We start from the raw sequence: 24,727 nt of genomic DNA on the forward strand, positions 1-24,727 counted from the left end.
CCTAGAACAACACCAATAGCATAGTCACTAGCATCGCACATAATTTCAAAGGGTAGGTTCCAGTCAGGTGGTTGAACAATAGGTGCAGATATTAGGGCTTTCTTAAGTATTTCAAATGCTTCTACACAATCATCATAAAAAACAAATTGAACAACTTTTTGTAGTAGATTAGTGAGAGGCCTGGAAATTTTAGAGAAGTCCTTAATGAGCCTTCTATTGAAGCCAACATGACCTTAAAAGCTTCTTATACCTTTGATATCTTTAGGACACGGAATTTTCCCAATTGCATCGACTTTAGCTTTATCTACCTCAATGCCTATTTCGGAAGTTCTATGACCAAGGATTATACCTTCGTTCACCATAAAGTGGCACTTATCCCAATTCAAGACAAGACTGGTCTCTTCACATCTCTGCAAAACTTTATCACGATTGCTCAAGCAATCATCAAAAGAAGTTTCATAAATGGAAAAATCATCCATGAATACCTCAACAATTTTCTCACGGAACTCAGAGAATATAGCAGTCATACATCCTTGAAAGGTAGAAGATGCATTAGATAAACCAAAAGGTATACGTCTATAAGCATAATTTCCATAATGACAAGTAAAAGTATTATTCTCTTTATCTTCTTGTGACACATGTATTTGAGAGAAACTGAATATCCATCTAGGAAACAGAAGTGTGTATGCTAAGACAATCTTTCTAACATTTGATCAACGAAAGGCAATGGGTAATGATCTTTTCTAGTAGCTTTATTTAATTTCCCGAAATCAATTACCATCCTATAACCGGTTGCAACTATTTGTGGGATAAGTTCATTTTTATCATTAGGAACAATAGTGATGCCACCTTTCTTAGGGACACAATGAACAAGACTTACCCATCTACTATCAACTGTAGGATAAATTATACCTGCCTCCAGGAGCTTTAGTATTTATGTTCTTACATCATCTTTCATTTTAGGATTCAAGTGGCGTTGATGATCGACAACTAGTTTAGCATCAGGCTCCATATTAATCTTGTATTGGCATAGAGTAGGGCCTATGCCCTTCAGATCATCAAGAGTATATCCAATTGCAGCATGATGCTTCCTCGGGGTTTTTAATAATCTCTTTTTTTCATGCACGGAAAGGTTAGCATAGATAATAACGGGATATGTCTTCTTTTTATTAAGATAAGCATATTTGAATGTACCTGGGAGTTTCTTGAATTCAAACACAGGATCACTCTTAGGTGGAAGAGTGTCTCCAAAGTTTAAACATGCAAATTATGTTTAAGGATAGGTTCTTGCCTAAAGAACATTTCATCTATTCCAGTTCTTTCATTCACGCGCATACCATTTTCATGATCTAGCAGGTATTGTTCTAATGGATCAGTAGGAGGCACAGCAATAGAAGCAAGACCAATAATATCATCTTTACTAGACAATTCTTTATCATGAGGTTGTCTATTAGACTTAGAGAAATTAAATTCATGAGACACATCACCAAACTTGACCTTAAACCTTTCTTTAACACAATTTTAGTATTAACAGTATTTAAGAAAGGTCTACCAAATATAATGGGACAGAAACTAACTTATTGGGACCCAAGTACTAAGAAATCAATAGGATATTTGATCTTACCACACAAGACTTCAACATCTCTAACAATCCCAAGTGGTGAAATAGTATCTCAGTTTGCAAGCTTAATAGTAACATCAATATCTTTTATCACAGTAGGTGCAAATCATGCACAACTTCTTGATATAAAGAAAATGGAATAACACTTATACTAGCACCCATAACAGATAAACCATAATATCAATGATCTCTAATCTTGATAGAGACAACAGGCATGCCGACAACTGGCCTATTCTTATCTAGTTTATCTTGTTCAATGTTAAGTTGTTTAGCAATTCTTGCAGCTTCATCACAGAAATAAATAACATACCCATCAGTATTATCAACCAAGAGATCTTTAATCATTGCAATAGAAGGTTCTACCTTAATTTGTCCAGGTTGGTTAGGTGTTTTAATATTACTCTTATGAATCATGGTTCTAGCTTTAGCATGTTCCTTAATCCTAATAGGGAAAGGAGGTTTCTTAATATAAGTAGTGGGTACAAATGGATTAGCAATATAAGAAATTGTTTCAATTTTAGCAATAACTGGTTCTTCACAAATTTGTTCATTGGCTGGATGAAATTTAAACCACTTCTCCTTAGAGAGATCAACATGAGCAGCAAATGATTCACGGAATGTAGCCACTATCTCAGAGTCAAGTCCATACTTTGCACTAAGCTTATGAAAAACATTTGTTTCTATAAAGGACTTAACACAATCAAATTCAAGATTTATACCCGACTCATTACCTTTGTCGATTTCCCAATCTCCAGAGTTAGATTTAATTCTTTCAATAGGATCCCATTTGAATTCGATACTTCTTTTCATGAAGGAACTCGTAGAAGAAGAATCAAGCATTGTTCTATCATTGGAAGCCAAGCTTAATTTTTTTTTGTATAATCATCTCTCTCAAGAGCTCATGATTGGGGCATGTGTGCATCATGTATTTAACCCCCCCCCCCAATGTTGAGCGATAACTTCTCCTTCACAAGGATAAAAATTCTGATGGAATTCCAGCTTCAATCGGTTCCAGTCCCATGTTTCAGATTCATCCAATAGCCTATACCATGCCAATGCTTTTCCCCTCAACTATAAAGGGAATACTTTCTTCTTAACTCCATCTCCTGATAAACCTGCAAGATTAAACAATCCACATAGTTCATCTATGTAGATTAGGTGCATATCAGGATGTATTGTTCCATCTTTTGCATAAGGATTATCAAGCATTTTTTCCATAATACCTGAAGGAATTTCAAAAGAAATATTTTCAGTTGGTTCAGTAGGTTGAGGAGTGGCTCTTACCACTTCTAGTCAAGGTCAAGATACTCCAAACAAGCCCCTCAAAGGATTATTTTTCATAGTGACAAGTGAAGATAAAAAACATCACCCAATATAATTGTTTCCTTACCAAATTCTTACCAAAAGCGCTTCACTCCCAGACAATGATGCCAGAAAAAAGTCTTGATGACCCACAAGTATAGGGGACCAATCTTAGTCCTCTCAATAAGTAAGAGTGTCGAACCCAACAAGGAGCAGAAGGAATTGATAAGCGTTTTCAGCAAGCTACCTAATCTCTGCAAGTGCTTTAAAGTAGTAGTAAGAAATAGTTTGAAAGAAAGATAATTCATAGAAAGTAACAAGTAACCAAAGTGGAAAAGTGCAGCAAGGTGGCCCGATACTTCTATCGCAAAGGAGAAGCCGGAATTTCTTCTTATATTAAGCAAAGCATTCTCGAGGACACATGAGAATTCTCGTCTAGTCGCGTTCATCATGCTTAGTAGATTCGCGTTCACTAGTTTAATAATTAGATTTGTGGGTGGACTGGTGCTAGGGTGTTGTTCTTATTTGAAAAAAACAACCCTCTTATGATTACCCCCTCTCGCAAGCATCTGCAACTACAAAAGAAGAATTAAGATAAATCTAACCATATCATCAAACATAAAAATTGAAACCAACACCTTATGGAATAGCGCATTGCTACTTGTGAGTGGCGTTGGAATTTCCTCGAAGAGGAGAGGATGATGCTGTCGGGCCCGTGGGACCAGGGGTACCTAGGCCCGTCTGCCTTTAGCCCAGGGCGCGACAAATGACAAGAGCCCAAGAGGTGGCCCATCAGCAAGCGTCACAAGCAAGACCCCTCGCGAGGTCTGCGCCCTCGCGAGGCCCCTATCAGCAGGCGTCCTGGGTTGACTAGGCGGCACCACCGGAGCCTTGCAAGGTGGTCTCCCGAGGACCCCTCAGGGAGGCAAGAGAGTCAAGAGTAGCCCAACCGGCCGCGCAGGGTCACGCCTTCACGTGGGTGACGCGTGCAGCAACGAACAATGCCAGAGACTATGCCAGCATGCGCGGATGAAGAGGATTTCCCCTTTGGTGCTAAGGGAGCAAGGCCAGCCTGCTGGTTCTCAATGCAATCCCCAAAGGTTGCCTGATTGGTGCAAGAGGACCAAGACAACGGGCGCGCAGGGCGGAAGTCATCACCGGGCCCACCGGCGCGTCATGGATAGCAGCTTTGCAGGCGAAGACCATCTTTTATTAGCATAGACTGCGCCCTTGCCCCCTTCAATATTGTTGTTGTGTGCCAACCTTTCCCACCAATGTTTTTGGGGGAAGAGGACCAGGGAAGATATAAAAGGAGGGCAGGGTGCTGCTGTAACGAGGGATCATTCTGTCCCCAAACCTTTCTACTCTTGTTCTCCACCACCATAGCAATCCACAAACCAAAGTAGGAGAATAGTTTTACACCACAAGGTGGCCCGAACCGGGGTAACTGCAGTGTCTCCGGCCTTTTCTCGCTAGCACACTCTCACCGTAGTCTCGCTGTGATTTGTGGCAGGGAAGGATTGGGTGGTAGGAACGAGCGCACCCCAGTGTTCGAACCTTTGGGTCCCTGGAGCCCCGATTCTGAAATTTGACGCGCCAGGTAGGGGTGCGCCGCCGTTCTTCCGCTCCGTCCCGTCTTTTGCTTCACCAAGCTTCATGGTTGATGCTCGTCGCGAGCATGCTGAGCGCCGCCACCATCGAACATGCTACCCACGAGCACCAAGACTCCTCCATGCACCCTCTGTGCAGCCGGATGGCCGCACCACTAAAGCTTCTTCCTCCCTCACCCGTCGAACTCGCAGGCCGCGTTGCTCATGGCGCGCGAGCTGCTGCGTTACCGCTTGGCCGACACTAGCTACGACGCCTGGCTTGGCCGCATCACCGAGCTCATAAACGCCGCCAGAGATACCCCGATGCCCTCTCACTCGCTCCGCCCCCACCGTCTCGCACTGGGGACATGGCGCACGATGCGACTCCGCCACCTTCCATGTGTAGCGACCTCGCCGAACCCCTGTGTGACATGCGTCCATGTGCCCTGCCCCATAGAGCGCCCCCGCCGGCCCGAGATGAGGCTAGCTGCCAGATCGTCCACCGCATGCTGCCGATGCGCGCGTGCTCCTCGAGCAACAACATCAGCGCCAGGACCGGATCGTCCAAGAGGTCACAGGGGCTAGGTGCCAAAACCATGCCGCCCTCGCCCGTGCCATTCCCTCGAGCATCGTGGGCTGACGGGCTTTCACCCACGAGCTGCACCAGGTGGTCTGGCCTATTAAGTTAGAGCCAAAGCTGCCCCCACGTTACAATGACATTCCTGACCCCACGGCGTTCCTCGAGCTCTATGCATTGAGCATCGAGGCTGCGATCGGTGATGACAAGGTCATGGCAAACTGGTTCCCCATGGCCCTCAAGGATGGAGCATGTTCCTGGCTCATGAACCTTCATGAAGGGTCGATTTCTTTGTGCGGCGAGCTCTATGACTAGTTGGTCGCTAACTTCAAGGGCATGCACGATTGCCCCCTCACCATTAATGACCTACAGGGTGTGCAGCAGCGCCCTGGCGAGACCCTCCACAAATTCATCTAGCGCTTCAGTCAAGTGCGCCATAAGATCCCGCGCGCTTCTGATGAGGACATCATCTCAGCGTTCTCCACCAGTGTCACAAACATCGGGATGCGCAAGAAGCTCACCTTCAATGATGATCTGAGCTCGACGCTGGAGCTGTTTAACCTCGCTGACAAGTGCGCCAAGGTTGAAGAAGGCCGCCTCTTCATCCACAACGACACCAACACCATGCTCGATGACAACAAGACCAAGGGAAAAGATGTCAAGCGTAAGGGCCCTTTCGTGTGGGTTGTGGAGCCTGAGCAGAAGCACGACGCGACTATGATGAGCCCGAGAAGGACAGTCACCCGTTCTGTGTCCACCACAATGTGCGCACTCACAACACCGAAGACTGCCAAGAGCTCAAGTAACTCCGCGATGAGCGCTTGAGCCGCCGAGGAGACCGCAACGATCGCGGTGCCGGCCACGGAGGAGGCCGTGGCGGCAGTCGATGGGATAGACGCAATGGCAACCAATGCCAGTCCTGGTGCGACCAGCCTCATGAGGGCGCTTGGCGCGATCAGCCTCGCGAGGGGCACACTCAAGCCAACGCCGCCCTTCTGCCGTTGTCGCCGCCCAGGAGGAATGACATCAACCAGCTCAACAACGGGGCTACCAGGAGCCTCGCATGATAGCTTTAGGGAGCTCATGCCCTCCGTCCAATCGCATCGTCAAGCAGTTCTCTCACGAGGTGAACGCCGCCCTCCCGAGGCTTGAGGCTGCGCGACCTATCAAGTGGTCATAGTACGCCATCACCTTCGACTCCAAGGACCACCTCAAGTCCACGGCCGCTGCTGGCGTGCTCCCCATGTTGTTCACCCCCACCATCAGCAACGTCCTTGTCACCAAGACCCTCATTGACGAAGGCGCTGGCCTCAACGTGATCTCCATCAAGACCTTCGAGATGCTCCAAGTGCCTTATGACCAGATGATGCCACCCAGGCCCTTCTCTGGGTGACCGATGGGTCTACCATCCCTCTGGGGCAAGTGTGCCTCCTAGTGACTTTCGACACCCGCCACAACTACCACACCGAGCTAATCGACTTTGACGTGGTGCACATTGGTCTGTCGTACAACACCATCCTGGGGTATCCGGCACTCGCCAAGTTCATGTCAGTGACCCACCACGGCTACAACATCGACAAGATGCCTGGCTGTAGCAACGTCATTACCATCACATCTGACGAGAAAGACATCGTCAGCTCCCTCGAGCACGCCTGCCGGGCCGCCACGGCCACACACTCGAATGGTGAGGACACCGTCGGGCCTCCCGAGGCCGCTTCTGCATGGAAGAAGCAGCAGCTCTCCGAAGCCCGCCCCGAAGTAGAGAAGGCATCGGCCGATGCAAACGGCCCAGGCCCTGCCCTCACCATCGGCGCCTGCCTCCCTCCCACATAGGAAGGCATGTTCAACGCCTCCCTTCGGACAGGCTCGGGTGTTTTCTTCACAAAGGCATCTAACTTGTCTGATGTACCGAGGAAGGTGATCGAGCACCACCGAACGGGGTGCCCAGCGACGCCTCGCCAAGCAAGGAGTACAGCTCAGGCTCCAGAGAAGCAAGAGTTCATCATCTAGGAAGTCTCCAAGCTGCAGGAAACTCGAGCCATCCATGGGAAGCGCCACCTCAAGCGGCCCACCAACCCGGTCATCATCCTTGAGAAGGGAGGCAAGGTGCGCATGTGCATCGACCTTGCGAGCCTCAACAGGGCCTCCTCTCAAGACCTCTTCTGGCCGTCGCGCGTTGGCCGGGGCACGGGCCTCGCCACCAACTACGCCCACATGCCCTTCGACTTGATGAACATCGTCGCCACCTTCCAAAGGCTGGCGCGGTTCACGACGGAACCTTGCGAGCCTTCTGCGCACCGTGAGCCCCCTGGGCATTCGGAGCCTCCCGGCCTCTGAGCAACGAGCCTCTGCAGCGCACTCCGTCAAGCCACTCGACAACGCTATTTTATGAGGTGACTTTTTGCTGTGCTAATTGAGGGTGCCCCACGGGCTGCACCAACCATAGGCCGACCCGTGCCAGGCACGGATGCGGCACCACCTTTTGGTCGGGTAATGAATCTGGTTATGCCCTAGTAAGTTTATGTCGCTTGGGGGTTGATATGTCTTTGTAGTATCTACTTTTCCAAACACTTTTGCTCTTGTTTTGGACTCTAATTTGTATGATTTGAATGAAACTAGCCCGTACTGACGCTATTTTCTGCAGAACTACCGTGGTGTTGTTTTTGTGCTAAAATAAAAGTTCTCAGAATTGGACAAAACTTTTTGGAGAATTGTTTTAGAATAAAATAAAAATATTGGATCCAACACCCACTTGAGGGGGGTCCCTGCTGCCCACTAGGCACCAGGGCACGCCACCCCCTGGCACGCCCTGGTGGATAGTGGGCCCCTCGAGGCTCCGTTGACCCTAACTCAAACTCTATAAATTCCTATTTTCTGAGAAAAAGGGAGAGGATGTTTCATCATGTTTTACGATATGGAGTCGCCGCCACCTCTTGTTCTTCATCGGGAGGCCAGATCTGGAGTCCGTCTAGGGCTCCGGAGAGGGGGATCTTCCGCCTTCGTCATGATCAACCATCCTCCATCACCAATTTCATGATGCTCACCACTGGGAGTGAGTAATTCCTTCATAGGCTTGCTGGACGGTGATTGGTTGGACGAGATTCATCATGTAATTGAGTTAGTTTTGTTAGGGCTTGATCCCTAGTATCCACTATATTCTGAGATTGATGTTGCTATGACTTTGCTATGCTTAATGCTTGTCACTAGGGCCCGAGTGCCATGATTTCAGATCTGAACCGTTTATGTTTTCACCAATATATTTGTGTTCTTGATCCGATCTTGCAAGTTATATGCACCTGTTACATGTTATGATCCACATACCCCAAGGTGACAATAATTAGGATTCTTTTCGGTGATTACCATAGTTTGAGGAGTTCATGTATTCACTATGTGTTAATGCTTTGTTCTGGTTCTCTATTAAAAGGAGGCCTTAATATCCCTTAGTTTCCTTATGGACCTGGCTGCCATGGGAGGGTAGGGCAAAAGATGTCATGCAAGTTCTTTTCCATAACCACATATGACTATTTACGAAATACATGCCTACATTACATTGATGAATTGGAGCTAGTTCCGTGTCGCCCTAGGTTATGACTATTTTATGGTGAATATTATCCAACCTTATCACTGATCTAATGCCTACGAGGTTTTTACATATTGTTCTTGCTAAGTTACTATTGTTGCTGCTACCATCACAATTGCTACAAAATTACTGTTACTGCTATTACCGTTACCATTGCTATTGTTACTACTACTATCAAATTGCCATACTACTGTGCTACTGATCACTTTGCTATACATATTTAGTCTCCAGGTGTGGTTGAATTCACAACTCAACTGCTAATACTTACAAGTATTCTTTAGCTCCCCTTGTACCGAATCAATAAATTTGGGTTGAATACTCTACCCATGAAATCTGTTGCGATCCCCTATACTTGTGGGTTATCACCCCATCGCCTAATTAAACTAGATTTAACTAAATGGATAAGTTGTAGACAATGACATGTGGGTCCCCTGTCCTGTTTGACCAGTCAAACTGTTGACTGGGTTGAACCAGTCTATGACATATGGGTCCTGTTTGACCCTATTGACCACTCAACATTGACTGGTCAACTACTGACTATACTAGCTGACTGGACCCCCTGGACCCCACTATCATACAAATGGGCTAGCCCACTCCTGTCTATAAAAAGTAATTCAGGCATTTTAATTCAAATCCAAAAAAATTAGATAACGCAAAAACTTTAGAAACTTATAGAAAATAAAATGTAACTCGAATGAAAATAATTTATATATCAAAGTTGACCAGAAAAACATAATGAATCTGAATATGTCATCCACATACCTGCCACATGCCTCTAACATAACAAACATGGAACCTTCCCCTCTGTATCAATGCCGAAGAAATTGCATGGAGCCGGGAAAACATTCCCGCATATTTCCCCCCTTCTTTTAAACTATGTAGTAATGCATTGGAGCATATCACCAACACATTTTACCATGACATACATTTGTGATGCATTTGATTGCTTTGTTATTGATTGTTACCCCTCTGTTACTTCCTTTCCAGCAGATCCCGAGACCGCTGATGATCCGGTGATTGTCTACTTTGTTGAGGATTTGTTATCGTGTGCAGAGCTTCGAAGCAAGCAAAAACCCCTTGACCATCCAGATATCGCCCAGTCATTCTCTCTTATTATTGCATTAGATTTTGCTACTGTTGTTCCGATAGTTCTTATTCTGATGCATAGCCTGCTTTTTTATAACCTACTATTGATACTTTACCTTTTATCCTATATGCTTAGTATAGGTATGTTAGTGTCCCATCAGTGGCCCTACACCCTTGTCTGTGTTGCCATGTTGTACTATCTGGGTTATCCGAGACAGTGGGTCACTATACTGAGACCAGAACACCCCTAAAGGCTCTAACAACTGTACGACTCACCGAGCCGTATCAAGTGTGATCTACCGAGGGTGATTCCTTGTATTTCACTCCCGATGGCGACTTTGTAGTGTAGCACATCTAGTGCGACCAACTAAGGGTGATTCCTCATATTTCACTCTAGGTGACAACTCTGTCGTGCAGTATATCAAGGTAAACCTATCAAGGGTGGTTCAACTAGTTTCACCTTGATGGTATGGACCTGAAACCCGATAGTTCCAATGATAAAGATGGGTCGGACCCAAGGGTACCCATGAGAGATAATGTCACGGAACGACAGGGCAGGTAGAGACCACCTAGGAGAAAGGTGGGTCTGGTCCTTGGTCGTGGTCTATGAGTTACCAAGTTGGCGCGACAGGAGACCTATTCGTGTCCGCGGGCTACTAATAACACGATTAACTAGATTGGGTATTTGATTGAGATTCCCATTGACATATACACATTAACTTCCACTTGAGATAATGGTTTATGGGACCCTCGACATCGTATGATTTCTTCTGATAGCTCTTTCAGACATCTAGTTCAGCATTGTGACATGGTATACAACAGATATCCTTCGACCAGGTGAAGCCAAACCCTGCTTGCAATGACCCGGAGTGCTTAGGGGTGAGCGGCCGAACATCCCCTTCACGCTTAGGATTTAGACCGGTGGGGACCCCTCTAGAGAGCCTAGGTAGGACTACAGCGTGTCGATTGCCCGAGGCCGGGCATTACCTAGAAAAGTGTGTCTGGCCAGAGGTAATTGAGCGTATCAGGTAATGTAGTGCACCCGTGCAGGGAGGTTAAACTATTCGAATCACCATGTCCACGGTAACAAGACGCTTGGATATATGAGAGTATCCCGCTCTTATACAACTTGAACCAGATACTTGATGGAGTACATTGCTCAATAAATATGGAATGCCCATGGATATTTTCTTGTAGGGAGTCGAGGAAGGATCTCAGGGTATTGTATTGATGTGTTAATTACAAGTTGGTATGTATATACTCATATTCCTTCCCTTGCTGCAAGATGATCTATTCTCCTTTCATCTATTGCTGCAAGATGGTGGCCCTTCTGATGCATAGAGCTTTCCCCCTCTAGTTCTGGCATTCTGCGGTATAGTCCATTGATATACCCCATTCCTTTGATACCGATGCATATGTAGTATAGATTTTATGTAAGTATTGCAAGTACTTCGGTTGAGTACTCACCATTGCTTCGCACCCCTTTTTCTTCTACCCGGTTGCTGTGATTAGGTGATGGAACCCAGGAGCCAGAAGATCCCGAGAATGATTGCTATGTGGAGTTCGACAACCAGGAATAGTTTGGAGGTCCCAGGCAGGAGGCTTCTCCTTTTTGATCTAGAGTCGTTGTTTGTTTTCGTCTTCTTAAGGCACCTTTGTATTTGGTTGTACTCATACCTAACTCTTGATGTAATTTTGGTTGTTGCGACCTTGGCTTGTAACATTTTGTTTATTTGTTTAATTTGAGTCATAGAGTTGTGTTGTGATATTATACCGTGAGTCACTGATCTTGATCATGCATATTGTGAGGATGTTTAGTGCATGATTAATTTCAGGGGCATCACAAGTTGGTATCAGACCTGACTGCCTATAGGAATCCCTTCCACTCCTTGGTCGATGTTGAGTCTAGACTTGAAAGAAAAACTACTTTACTAACTATGTTGTGTGTCTTACCGGCCCACATCACTTATGGATGGGATTAGGATCTTTTATTCCACATCTTTACTCTGGGTTCTGATCTCTCTTCTCTTCGGGTTAAAGATTTTGCTAACTCTAGGTTCTCGCGTCGACTTCATTCTGGAGATCCACTCATTCCCAATGAATTCTTGATGTCTCAAGATACTCCGAAATACTCTCTAAATTCCAAGGTCCTTTTGAACCTATGGCACTTTAATTCTTGTGTCCATATACACTTATGAATAATTTTATACGACCGCCACTCATATTTTGTGCATTTTCTATTGTTAACTTGATCCTGTTGATTTTGCACAGAATGTCAGATCATGGAGATCCTCCACCACCACTATATATTGCCGCCTTGATGCAGCAAATTGAACTGAACCATTGGATCAACGAGAGTCTAGTGAACCATTTGGAACACAACGATGCTCATCAGGAGCCTAGCCTGATCTCATTTCAGGAGTTCGTGCACCTCAACCCTTCCATTTTCTGCAACTCCTCCAATCCTATGGATGCTGATGACTGGCTTCATGACATCTTTTTTGAAATGGAGTCATCTAATGTTGTCCCTGCTAGTTACGTCACCTTTGCGACATTTCACGTGAAAGGTCCAGCTGCTCAATGGTGGGAAATCCACATGGGTATGCTACCTGTTGGAACAGTCACCACTTGGTTAGAATTCGAGATGCCTTTCGTGCACATCACATTCCTCAGGGATTGGTGGACGAGAGGAAGAAGGAATTCCGCAACCTCACTCAGGGCAAGATGACAGTGGATGAATATCAGAGGGAATTCTGCAACCTGTCTGGCTATGCTGAAGATGACATCTCCACTGATGCACGAAGCAGGAGAAGTTTCGTGAAGGACTAGATCCTGATCTGAAGCATGCCCTTAGTCTCCATGAATCACAAACTTTGCAACACTTGTTAGCATAGCTATTCATGCTGAAACTAGTCAGGCTGAGCACCAGGAGTCTTTTAAGCGCACTCACGACATTGGCTCATCTTCGGGCTTGTCTTCTCACAAGCGCCGAGTGTGGATTCCGCACAATGTCCATCGCCGACCTCTCCCAGCACCGAGACCATCTTATGGTTCCCCTCGTCTGCCTTCGCCACTGAGACAATGTAGAATCAAATGTGGACAGCCCAATGCTATGGCTCCTTGCCCTGTACGTGGAGCCTGTAACAAGTGTGGAATGTCAGGCCATTATGCCAAGTTTTGCCCACAGAAACAGAATCAGAATACCAGTCCGCCTGCATTCGGTCGTGGTTATGCTAACCACGATAATGCAAGAGAAGCTCAGAATGAACCAAACATCATGATGGGAACCTTCCTAGTTAATTCAGTTCCAGCTTCTATTCTTTTTGACTCAGCAGCATCACATTCATTTGTGTCCCAGCAGTTTGCACATCTGCATGGCTTAGCCATGGAATATTTACCCACTCCTTTAGCGATTCAATCCTCGGGATCCAAGTGGCAAACCACAATGGTAAACCCCAACAACCAAATCGAAATTGAAGGGCTAGCCTTCTCTGCTTCTCTTATTTTCCCTTCCAACATAGATGTCATTCTTGGTATCAATTCGTTGAAAATCTACAATGCTTTGATCGACTGTGCCGCCAAAACAGTCCAACTCATACACCCTTCCAGCCAAATATTCACCTACATAGCTCAATTAATCAAGAATGCCGAAACCCAGATATACATGATGAATGCTTTGAATGCATCACCGCCGCTTGACATCGAGAACATCCCGGTCATCTGTGACTTCTAGGATGCCTTCCCATAAGAACTTCCAGGAATACCCCTGTCGAGTGTGGGTACGACCATCTATGGGATCAAGGCAATCCCTTTTGTGGTTCGACTGAGGGAATTGATAGGCACAAAGAGCAGGGTCAACAGAGAATGCATGGTGTTTACCCAGGTTCGGGCCGCTTCTGAAGTCTAAAACCCTACTCCTGCTTTGTGTATTGGATTGTGTATATGAGTCCATCCACAAGGAGCGCACGCCTGGCAAGATGCTCGGGGGGTGCAGCTACATGCGTATAATGGATAGCGTCTCGACCTTTGTTAAGGTAGCAATGGAACTCCTTTTATAGACTAAGGGATCACTGATACGTCTCCAGCGTATCTATAATTTATGAAGTACTCATGCCATGTTTACAACAGTTTTGTATGATTTTGGTAGGATCAGATTAGAACTAACTCGGACTAACGATGTTTTCAGCAGAACTACCATGGTGTTGTTTTTTGTGAGAAATAATAGTTCTTGGAATGGGCCAATTTTTTTTGATGATTTTTATGGACGAAAAGAGACCCCCGAAGCACCGGAGCTGGACCAGAAGGTAACCGAGGAGGCCACAAGCCTGGGGGCACGCCCACCCCCATATTGCACGCCTCCTGAGTTTGTGGGCCCCTCGGGTAGCCCCTTGATGTGAGACGACGCCAAAAATTCCTACAAATACCAAACCCCATGAAAAGAACCCTAAATGAGAAGTTTTGCCACCGCAAGTCTCTGTAGCCACGAAAGACCAATCAGGACCCCATTCCGGCACCCTACCGGAGGGGGAAATCATCACCAGAGGCCATCTTCATCATCCCGATGGCCACCATGATGAGGGGGAGTAGTTCACCCTCAGGGCTGAGGGTATTGATGGCTCGTGTCCGTGTCAGTATTTTCCCCGAAGAGGAAGGGATGATGCAGCACCGCTATGGTAGGTATTTGCCTCGGTGATGAGACAAAGGTTATCGAACCAGTAGGAGAACCATGCAACACTATGTAAACAATACCTGCACACAAAGAACAAATACTTGCAACCCGATGCGTAAGAGGGGTTGTCAATCCCTCCCGGGTAAAAGATAGATTAGTTTGTAGTAGATTGGATAAATAGATCTTGTGGAAACGCGGAATAAAATAAATAACAAAAAAATGCAGCAAGGTATTTTTGGGTTTTTTGAATAATACATCTAAAAATAAAAGTGGCAAATAATAGATCGGAAAGCAAATATGAAAGAGAATAGACCCGGAGGCCGTAGATAGATTTCACTAGTGGCTTCTCTCGAGAAAAATAGCATACGGTGGGTAAACAAATAACTGTTGGGCAATCCATAGACCTTCAAATAATTACGACGATATCCAGGCAATTATAATTATATAGTCATCATGTCCAAGATTAGTATACTGACTCCTGCCTGCATCTACTACTATTACTTCACATACCGGCCGCTATCCAGCAGGCATCTAGTGTATTAAGTTCATGGAGAAACAAAGTAATGCAATAAGAATGATGACATGATGTAGACAAGATCTATTCATGTAGGAATAGACCCCATCTTCTTCTCCTTAATAGCAATGATACATACATGTCATGTTTCCTTCTGTCACTGGGATTGAGGACCGTAAGATTGAACCCATCACAAAGCACCTCTTCCCATGGCAAGAAAAATCGATCTAGTTGGCCTAACTAAACCAAAGATTCGAAGAAGAAATACGAGGCTATAAGAAATCATGCATATAAGAGATCAAAACTCAAATAACTTACATGGATAAAATAGATCTGATCATAAACTCAAAGTTCATCGGATCCAAACAAACACACTACAAAAAGAGTTACATCAAATAGATCTCCAAGAGACCATTGCATTGAGAATCAAAACAGAGAGAGGAAGCTATGTAGCTACTTCCTACGGACCCATAGGTCTGCAATGAACTACTCATGCAACATCGGAGAGGCACCAATGAGGATGATGAACCCCTCCGTGATGGTGTCTAGATTGGATCTGGTGGTTCTGGAACTTGCGGCGGCTGGAATTGTGTTTCATCAACTTCCCTAGGGTTTTTGGATTTTCGGGGTATTTATAGAGCAAAGAGGCAGTGCAGGAGGCGGCCGAGGTGGGCACAACCCACCAGGGCGTGCCTGGGCCCCCAGGTGCGCCCAGGTGGGTTGTGCTCCCCTCAGAGCCCCCCTCTGGTACTTCTTTGGCCCAACATGTGTCTTCTGGAATTCTTCAAAAAGTTTAGCTATGTTTGGACTCCATTTGGTATTGATTTTCTGCGAAGGTAAAAACAAGCAAAAGAACAACAACTGGCACTGGGCACTATGTTAATAGGTTAGTCCCAAAAAATGATATAAAGTTGCTACAAAATGATGGTAAAACATCCAAGAATGATAGTATAATAGCATGGAACAAGCAAAAATTATAGATACGTTGGAGAGTATCAACATCCCCAAGCTTAATTCCTACTCATTCTTGAGTAGGTAAATGATAAAAACAGAATTTTGATGTGGAATGTTGCCTAACATGTTCATCGCATAATCTTTCTTTTGTAGCATGGACATTTGGACTTTTATACGATTCAAAGCAATAGTCTAGTTTTGACATGAAGATTTCAGTACTCAAGCATATCAACAAGCAACCATGTCATTCAAAATATCAACACTAAAGCAAGTTATCCCTAGCTCATCATGCTCAATCATTTATCCATCCATGAAACACACTCGCATATTAGTTGCACGCAATGCTCAAGTACGATCATAGTGCCCCTTAGTTGGTGCTTTATAAGCGAAGATGGAGACTCAAATAAAAATATAAATTGCATAAAGTAAACAGAAAGGCCCTTCGCAAAGGGAAGTAGGGATTTGTAGAGGTGCCAGAGCTCAAAGCGAAAAAGATAGAGATAAAACATTTTCGGTGGCATGCTTTTCCTGTCAATGAAAATGATCGAGTAATTCCCAATACTTTCCATGCTAGATGTGTCATAGGCGGTTCCCAAACAGAAAATAAAGGTTATTCCTTTTCCACCATAATTTCACATTCCACGTACGACGAGCCGTATACATGGGTGTCGTCCATACCAACACTTTCCAAGGAATTTATTATTTGACAACGTAAAGTAAATTCATTTTTCATTTCAGGACTGGGCATCCCTAATACCTTTGCCGTACTCTCATGCAATGACAAGTGCATAAACACTCATCTTGAGAATAACACATCTAGAATGGAAAAATATCAGCCACCCCCTACCGTTCCATGAGCGGTACGAGCACACAAAAAGGAAATTAATTTGAAAATTAGAGATAGCACATACAAATTTGCTTAGAACGGAAAGAGAATACCGCATATAGGTAGGTATGCTGGACTCATATGGCAAAACTGGATTTAAGGATTTTGGATGCACAAGTAGTATTCCTACTTAGTACAAGGGAAGGCTATCAATAAGATTGGGAAGCATCCAACCAAGAAACGAAAAATCACATAAGAGAGCATTAAGTGTAACTAACACCGAATAATGCACCACATGTAGGATGAAATTTCATTGCATAACTATTGACTTTCGTGCCTGCACAGGGAATCATAAACCTTAACACCAATATTCTTACTAAAGCATAATTACTCACCAACATGACTCACATATCACTATCATCATATCGCTAAACTATTACAAGGAATCAAGTTTATTTTACCCAATGATCCTCATGAAAGTTTTTGTTATATCCCTCTTGAATATCTATCCCTTTGGTACTAGTTTCATATGTTGCTTTTGATAGCTCAAACAAATTTAAGTGAAGAACATTAGCATAAAAATTTTCATCTCTGAAAACAATATAAGTGAAGCATGAGAGAATTTCTTCAAAAAAAATACTAACTCTCAAACAAATCTAAGTGAAGCATGAGAGCATGTCTTCAAAAATACTAAAGCACACCGTGCTCAAAAAGATATAAGTGAAGCACTAGAGTAATTCTATAGCTCAATTTTTTTTAGTGAAACACAAAGAGCAATTCTAACAAATCATAGTATAATTTTGGCTCTCTCAAATAGGTGTGTCCTGCAAGGATAGATGATAGAAAATAAAAGGCAAAACAAGCAAAGATTCATATAATACATGACGCTCCAAGCAAAACTCATGATATGTGACGAATAAAAATATAGCTCCAAGTAAAATACCGATGGTCGTTAGAAGAAAGAGGGGATGCCACTCGGGGGCATCCCCAAGCTTAGTTGCTTGTTCCTCTTTGGATAATGACTTGGGGTGCAATCTTAGGATATTCTTACTCCTTATTCCTTCATCCATTGTGATCTCGCCCAGAACTTGAAAACTTCAATCACACAAAACTCAACAACACCTTTGTGAGATCCGTTAGTATAAGAAAACAAATCACTAATCTAAGTACTGTTTCAAACCCATTCATATTTTAGTTTTGCATTATATCTATTGTATTTCAACTTTGCTATGGCTTATACCCCTTGATACAAATCATAGATTCATCAAAATAAGCACACAAGACAAAGAAACATAATCTGTCAAAAACAGAACAATATGTAGCAATCTGAAAACTTCATATACTTATGTAACTACAAAAATTCTTAAAACTTAGGACAACATAGGCAATTTTTATATCAATCTTGTGTAAAAAATTCAGAATTTTTCGTCGCTTCCTTGATTTTTCAAAATTATTTCACAGGACACAAAATTTTCTGTTTTAAACAAGATCAGATGAACTATCACCCAACATGATCCCAAAGGCTTTGCCTGGCCCAAACACTTATTAAAACATAAAAAGCACAATCATAATAGAGGCATAATTGTGCAAACACTCAAGAACATAAAGAAAAAGGCAAAAATAAATTTATCCATTGGGTTGCCTCCCAACAAGCGCTATTGTTTTACGCCCCCTAGCTAGGCATAAAGCATAGATTCAAATATTGTCATCTTTCTTCTTATTTTCCTTAGATGTGTTTTTGTCAGGAGGTTTTGCAAAAATAACTTGAAACACATTATCCATATGAACACTAGCACTTCAAGTTGCCTATCATCATATCCCCTTTGATTTCCGGCGACAATCCAAGAATAGTGTTCATTGACATCATTGAAAACTTGTTGGATTATATCTAAAAGGGGGATTTCCTTTCTAAGATTCTCATCGAAAATTTGATTATTTCCAAGCAAGTGTCTCAACATATAATCACTATTATAAAGGATCTCATCTATCACCGGTTTCTCACGGTTCATGCCATACAAAATAAAAAATTCCCTTGCTTCCCATATTATGTAATCAAATTCATTCATAATAACAAGGGTATCCAACTTTTTAGCTTTAGGATTCTTTATAACAGGCAACTCATAAAACAATCTTTGCAAGGTAGGATGAGTACGGATAAATTTATTTTCAAGATTCAGAACTAGTGCTGAGATAGCTTCCGCATAGGATTTAGTTCTTTTAAGCATAGGAGCATCATCAAGAGTTAAATTTCCGACACAGTTGAAAAATTCTTGGATATGTTCCTTTACCATAATATTCCCTTTCCCCAAAACAAACGTTTTAGCATCCAGATTTCTAGATCGTCCAATTTTAGGAGTTAGGCCATCATCTGTTTCTACCATACCAAAATCGCTCATGATGACAAGTTCAAGAAAATAAGAGATCTGACGAGAAAACGGCGAACAAAAAAGAGGGCGAGTAAAACGACAAATTTTTGTGAGGTGGGGGAGATGAAAACAAGTGGAAAATGACAAATAATGTAAATCGTTTGGAGATGAGATTTGTGATTAGGAACCTAATAGATGTTCATGATGTGTCCCCCGCAACAGTGCCAGGAATCCTTTCTCGATGGCTCGTGTCCGCATCAGTATTTTCCCCGAAGAGGAAGGGATGATGCAACACAACTATGGCAGGTATTTCCCTTAGTGATGCGACCAAGCTTATCAAACCAGTAGGAGAACCAAGCAACACTATGTAAACGGTACCTGCACATAAAGAACAAATACTTGCAACCCGACGCGTAAGAGGGGTTGTCAGTCCCTCCCGGGTAAAAGATAGATTGGTTTGTAGTAGATCTCGCGGAAATGCGGAATAAAATAAATAATAAAAAATTGTAGCAAGGTATTTTTGGGTTTTTGGAACAATAGATCTGAAAATAAAAGTGGCAAATAATAGTTCGGAAAGGAAATATGAAAGAGAATAGACCCGGGGGGGGGCGTAGGTTTCACTACTGGCTTCTCTCGAGAAAAATAGCATACGATGGGTAAACAAATTATTGTTGGGAAATTGATAGAACTTCAAATAATTATGAAGATATCCAGGTAATGATCATTATATAGGAATCACATCCAAGATTAGCAGACTGACTCTTGCCTGCATCTACTACTATTACTCCACACATCGACCGCTCTCCAGCATGCATCTAGTGTATTAAGTTCATGGAGAAATGGAGTAATGCAATAAGAACGATGACATCATGTAGACAAGATCTATTCACGCAGGAATAGACCCATCTTGTTATCCTTAATAGCAACAATACATACGTGTAATGTCTCCTTCTGTCACTGGGATTGAGCACCATAAGATCGAACCCATCACAAAAGCACCTCTTCCCATGGCAAGAAAAACCGTTCTAGTTGGCCTAACTATACCAAAGATTCGAAGAAGAAATACGAGGCTATAAGCAATCATGCATATAAGAGATCAAAACTCAAATAACTTTCATGGATAAAATAGCTCTGATCATAAACTGAAAGTTCATCGGATCCCAACAAACACACCGCAAAAAGAGTTACATCAAATAGATCTCCAAGAGACCATTGTATTGAGAATCAAAAGAGAGAGAGGAAGCCATCTAGCTACTACCTAAAGACCTGTAGGTCTACAATGAACTACTCATGCATCATCAGAGAGGCACCAATGAGGATAATGAACCCCTCCGTGATGGTGTCTAGATTGGATCTGGTGGTTCTGGAACTTGTGGCGGTTGGAATTGTGTTTCATTGACTCCCCTAGGGGTTTGGATTTTTGGGGTATTTATAGGCAAAGAGGCGGCATGGGAGGCGGTCGAGGTGGGCACAACCCACCAGGGCGCCCCCCAGGCGCGCCCATGTGGGTTGTGTTCCCCTCGGAGCCCCCCTCTAGTACTTCTTTGGCCCAATAGGTGTCTTTTGGTCCAGGAAAGTTCTCCAAAAAGTTTTGCTACGTTTGTACTCCATTTGGTATTGATTTTCTGCGAAGTAAAAAACAAGCAAAAAACAACAACTAGCACTGGGCACTATGTCAATAGGTTAATCCCAAGTTGCTATAAAATGATGGTAAAAAATCCAAGAATGATAATATAACAGCATGGAACAAGCAAAAATTATAGATACGTTGGAGACGTATCAGGTATGTACTGGTAGTTATCTGTTTGATCTCTCTCTCTCTCGTGCTCTTGATTTGGCACGATCTTGATGTACCATGAGCTTTGTCAATATATTTCGATCTTATGGTGTTCTTCCCTCTCTACCTTCTTGTGATGAATTGAGTCTTGCTCTTCGAGGTTTTGTTATGTTGGATTGAATATTGGATTTGAAAACACTTGATGTATGTCTTGCATATGGATACCCGTGGTGACAAAGGGGTATTATATTGATTCACTTGATGTACGTTTTCATACTCAACTCACAGGTTGCCAAGGTGACATTAGGTAATCTATGCATAGGGTTTGATGCACCTTTTTGTCATATGTTCTCTGATAGAAAATTTGGAGTGATTCTTTGTTGCACGTTGAGGGATTGTTATATGATCCAATTATGTTATCAATGTTGAGAGATTTTGCACTAGTGAAAGTATGAACCCTAGGCTTTGTTTTCAAGCATTGCAAATTAGGGCCGCAATAAAGCCCGAGGCTCGCGAGCCGCTCAAGATCGACTCGTTTTTTGGCTCGACTCGAAAAGAAATGAGCTGACTTTGAACACTTTATGTAGCTCGTCCGAGAAATGATCCGATCTTGAGTCAATATTGGCTCGCTGGATTTTAGCTCGACTAGTACAAATGCCCGTGCGTTGCAACGGGCGAAAAAAAATCACATGTCACCAAGCACATCTGTATCTGCATGCTAGAAGGAATTGTAGTAGGGAAATGTATATTCTTGTAGCCAAATAGACGTATTGATTGATCACCGTTGCACTTGCTAGGTTGCTTCCTCCGAACAGCACTGCCTTGCGCATGCCAACATTTGATGTCATGGACCAGATCGACCGGTGATCGATGGCGTCTCTTTCTCGCACATAATTCCTACTCCGCCCTATCTGTATCACCCATGCCCGCGTAGATGGACTTCCTGGGGTCGGTGTGAGTATTGACAAGATAAATAAACATGTGCTTGGAAACCTAAAAAAACAGATTAACACCCAAACAACTGTTCTGCGCATGCCCCTCAAACGACTTTGCAAGTAGCAAAACAATTGTTTGACAAAAGTACAAAGATCCATTCTTGGAAACAATCCATTATCAGAGAGAATAGCGTCTAGTACTCTCCTGTTACAACATCACATGGGATATAAAATAAAGATTTGCCAAGTTCTAGGTTTATAATAAAAAATATTCATAACTTTACATGTCTACAACTAACTCATTGTTTTGATTATACATTCAACTTTCAGTAAATTGATCAATGGCAGTGAGCTACATATGCATATGATTTTTATTCCACCCACCAAAATATCATTAATGAAACGATGTAACAAGAAATACATCATAAACAAGTGTACTTTGACCTTACATCTTTTGTATTTACGCATAAATGTACTGACAGAACTGAATGACTAAATTACCTCATGAAGTTTTACGGCCTTTGCACCCTTTTTTATGTGGAAGATCTCCCATCACTCGCAAGTTCCAAGTGAACTACACTCTTGCACATATGTATTGTTGGAACGCTAAATTTCATTATGTACATCTGTTTGAACTTTCAAGCTGTTGTTTGTAAGCTGCTTTTTTATGGTGTCTTCTGTCTTGCACGCAATGCTTCTTCACAAAATACAAAAGAACACCATTTATTTAGAACCAGAGATAGTGCAAGGTTACACACCTCCAGATCAATAAACCTTGTCCCCTTAAACATCATAAAATAGTCTTTTGTTAAAACACAATGAAAGTTGAAATGCATCAGTATTCAGTACATTGATCTTTTACTTTCTGAAGCAAAATCCCATTGATCTTCTGAATTCTGGGTCTGTAGGGAGAATAGGAGGCTCAGGCTACTCACAAATATTCCGGCACCTATGTCAATGTTGTACCATGAGGCACCTTATCTCCCAAGGCCGAGTACAGAAAGATAGACATGGAAACACATCAATTATCATTATAGTTTTCTAACACATTTGGCTTTAACATTCAAAAGACAATTCAAGTACTGATTCTTCTAAACTGCAGTTGCCCACAAGCTGTTCCAAAGTCACCAAAGTTGGGGAGAAAGAAGGCACCCAACTATGGATTATTAGTGTCAAGAAAGTGCTTTGGCCGTTGCAAAACCATGTATATGAGGGAGAGATAGGGGGCTATCCTAGTAGCTAGATTAGCTAGCAATGGTAGCAGTCACTGGTTCTTGCTCCTCCTGGTGGATGTTAGTTATTGTTCTTGCATCAAACACCTGCGCATGCAGCCAAAAAATTCAGAGATATAAGATGATAGAGAGGAGGACGATGACATGAGGAGATGCATTGTTCAATCACCACCGCCCAAGCACCATCAGCAGACCACTCACCAGGCTCTCAGGGCACCACCGACCCGAGACTCATCAAGCTTGTATGCTGTGCCCTTAGGCCGCCCCCTGTGCAAGTTTTAGACCCTGGATGCCTTAGTTGCCGCTGCAACACCCTTCTAGCAGAGATGATAGAGAAAGGAAAAACGAATAGAGAATAATTGAACCCCTTCTCTGCACGCTTCAGTTCCCCGGCCGTTCAAGCATCGTTTCTGTAGTTAACAAGATTTTCTCCCCCTCTGACGGTGCGCCTAACCCGCTACTCCAGGGAGGTCACATCTTTCTGCGGCGGAAGAGGACCAAGGTGGATGGGGCTCGGGCCACCATATTCACGAGGATTGGACCCGTGGAGGAACACAAGCTGGAGATGTGGAGGAGCAGCGGCCGGATCGATGCTAGGCTTGATTGGGCGGCGGATCGAGGTCCCCCAGTGGGCGCCGTCGTCTCCGCGAGGACCAGCAACACCGCTGGCTTCCATTGTCCTTGTTCTGGAGGTAACCACCACCGGGCTTCCGTCGTCCTGGTTCGCGCGATAACCACCACCGTGCTCAGGCGGCGGCCATCGCCTCTCCATGCATCTGGCGTTGTCCAGCAGTAGTAGCGTCGCCCTCTTCAAATCACCATAGGGTGGGGGGCGGCGGGGGAATGGGCCGGCAAGCGCGCTGCGGCGGGGGCGTGGCGTGGCAGGAGGCGGCGGCTTGCCGGAGGTGGAGATAGGATTGGGAGGCAGGGTCGTGACTCATGACTCGTGAGGGTAGGTTATTTTTTTATCTCTGACCGTACTGGTTCGGCCGACTTATTTCAAGTATTGCGGATCGAATACCAAAAGAGACAGGGACTTTCTTGCAAAAACGCCGCGACAGTGAATCCGACAGACTTAACCTGTGCTTTATTATTAGGAAAAGATAGCTCGACATAATACCATTATGTTAAATGATCATGCCATATATTAAATGGAAATAAGATAATTTGTTACCATATATGATGTGCATGACTTTTCTCCATTTTATTTACCAGCAAACATGGAAGCTTAATTGAGCGCAGAGAAGATTTATGCGTAATTATGGTACGTGGTCATCCATGTGTTAAATATCCTCTTATTTTTGGCAAAATTTCTCAGCATATGCACTTTTGTTTTCTTGTTTTTATCCATGAAGACCACCATCTATTGCTAGTTTTCCCAAGAGACCAAGAGGAGATCTCCTGAGCACGACGAGATTGCCATACAAAGTTGTGTCGTGTTGTGTGCTTATCTAGTTGAAATGATCACCACAAATTTATAATTTTTACCATCTTATTTAGCTCGATAGTAGCTTGAGATCAACTCAAGATTGTTACAAGATGAGCACAAGTCATGTTCCATGGCTCGATCTTGAGAGTCACTCAGTTTGAGCTCACTCGAATTTTAATATAAGTTGAGCTGAGCCCGCTCCAACTCGCTCGAACCCGACTCGTTTGCAGCCCTCATTGCAATACCCTATCATCCTTAGTCTAGTGGTCA

The 24,727-nt window shown here is 43.6% G+C and overlaps 1 long non-coding RNA gene across 1 annotated transcript; it reads right to left on the reverse strand.

Annotated features, from left to right (window-relative positions):
- Positions 1-22,035: 22,035 nt before the first annotated feature.
- Positions 22,036-23,979, reverse strand: LOC123188642 (uncharacterized). The gene is made up of 2 exons (XR_006494983.1): positions 23,230-23,979; positions 22,036-23,115 (listed from the first exon to the last, which is right to left on the reverse strand). It is a non-coding gene; the product is annotated as an uncharacterized lncRNA (long non-coding RNA).
- Between the last annotated feature and the right edge of the window lie 748 nt (positions 23,980-24,727).

Source organism: Triticum aestivum, chromosome 2A, assembly GCF_018294505.1.
Source record: "Triticum aestivum cultivar Chinese Spring chromosome 2A, IWGSC CS RefSeq v2.1, whole genome shotgun sequence".
Taxonomy (NCBI): Eukaryota; Viridiplantae; Streptophyta; class Magnoliopsida; order Poales; family Poaceae; genus Triticum; species Triticum aestivum.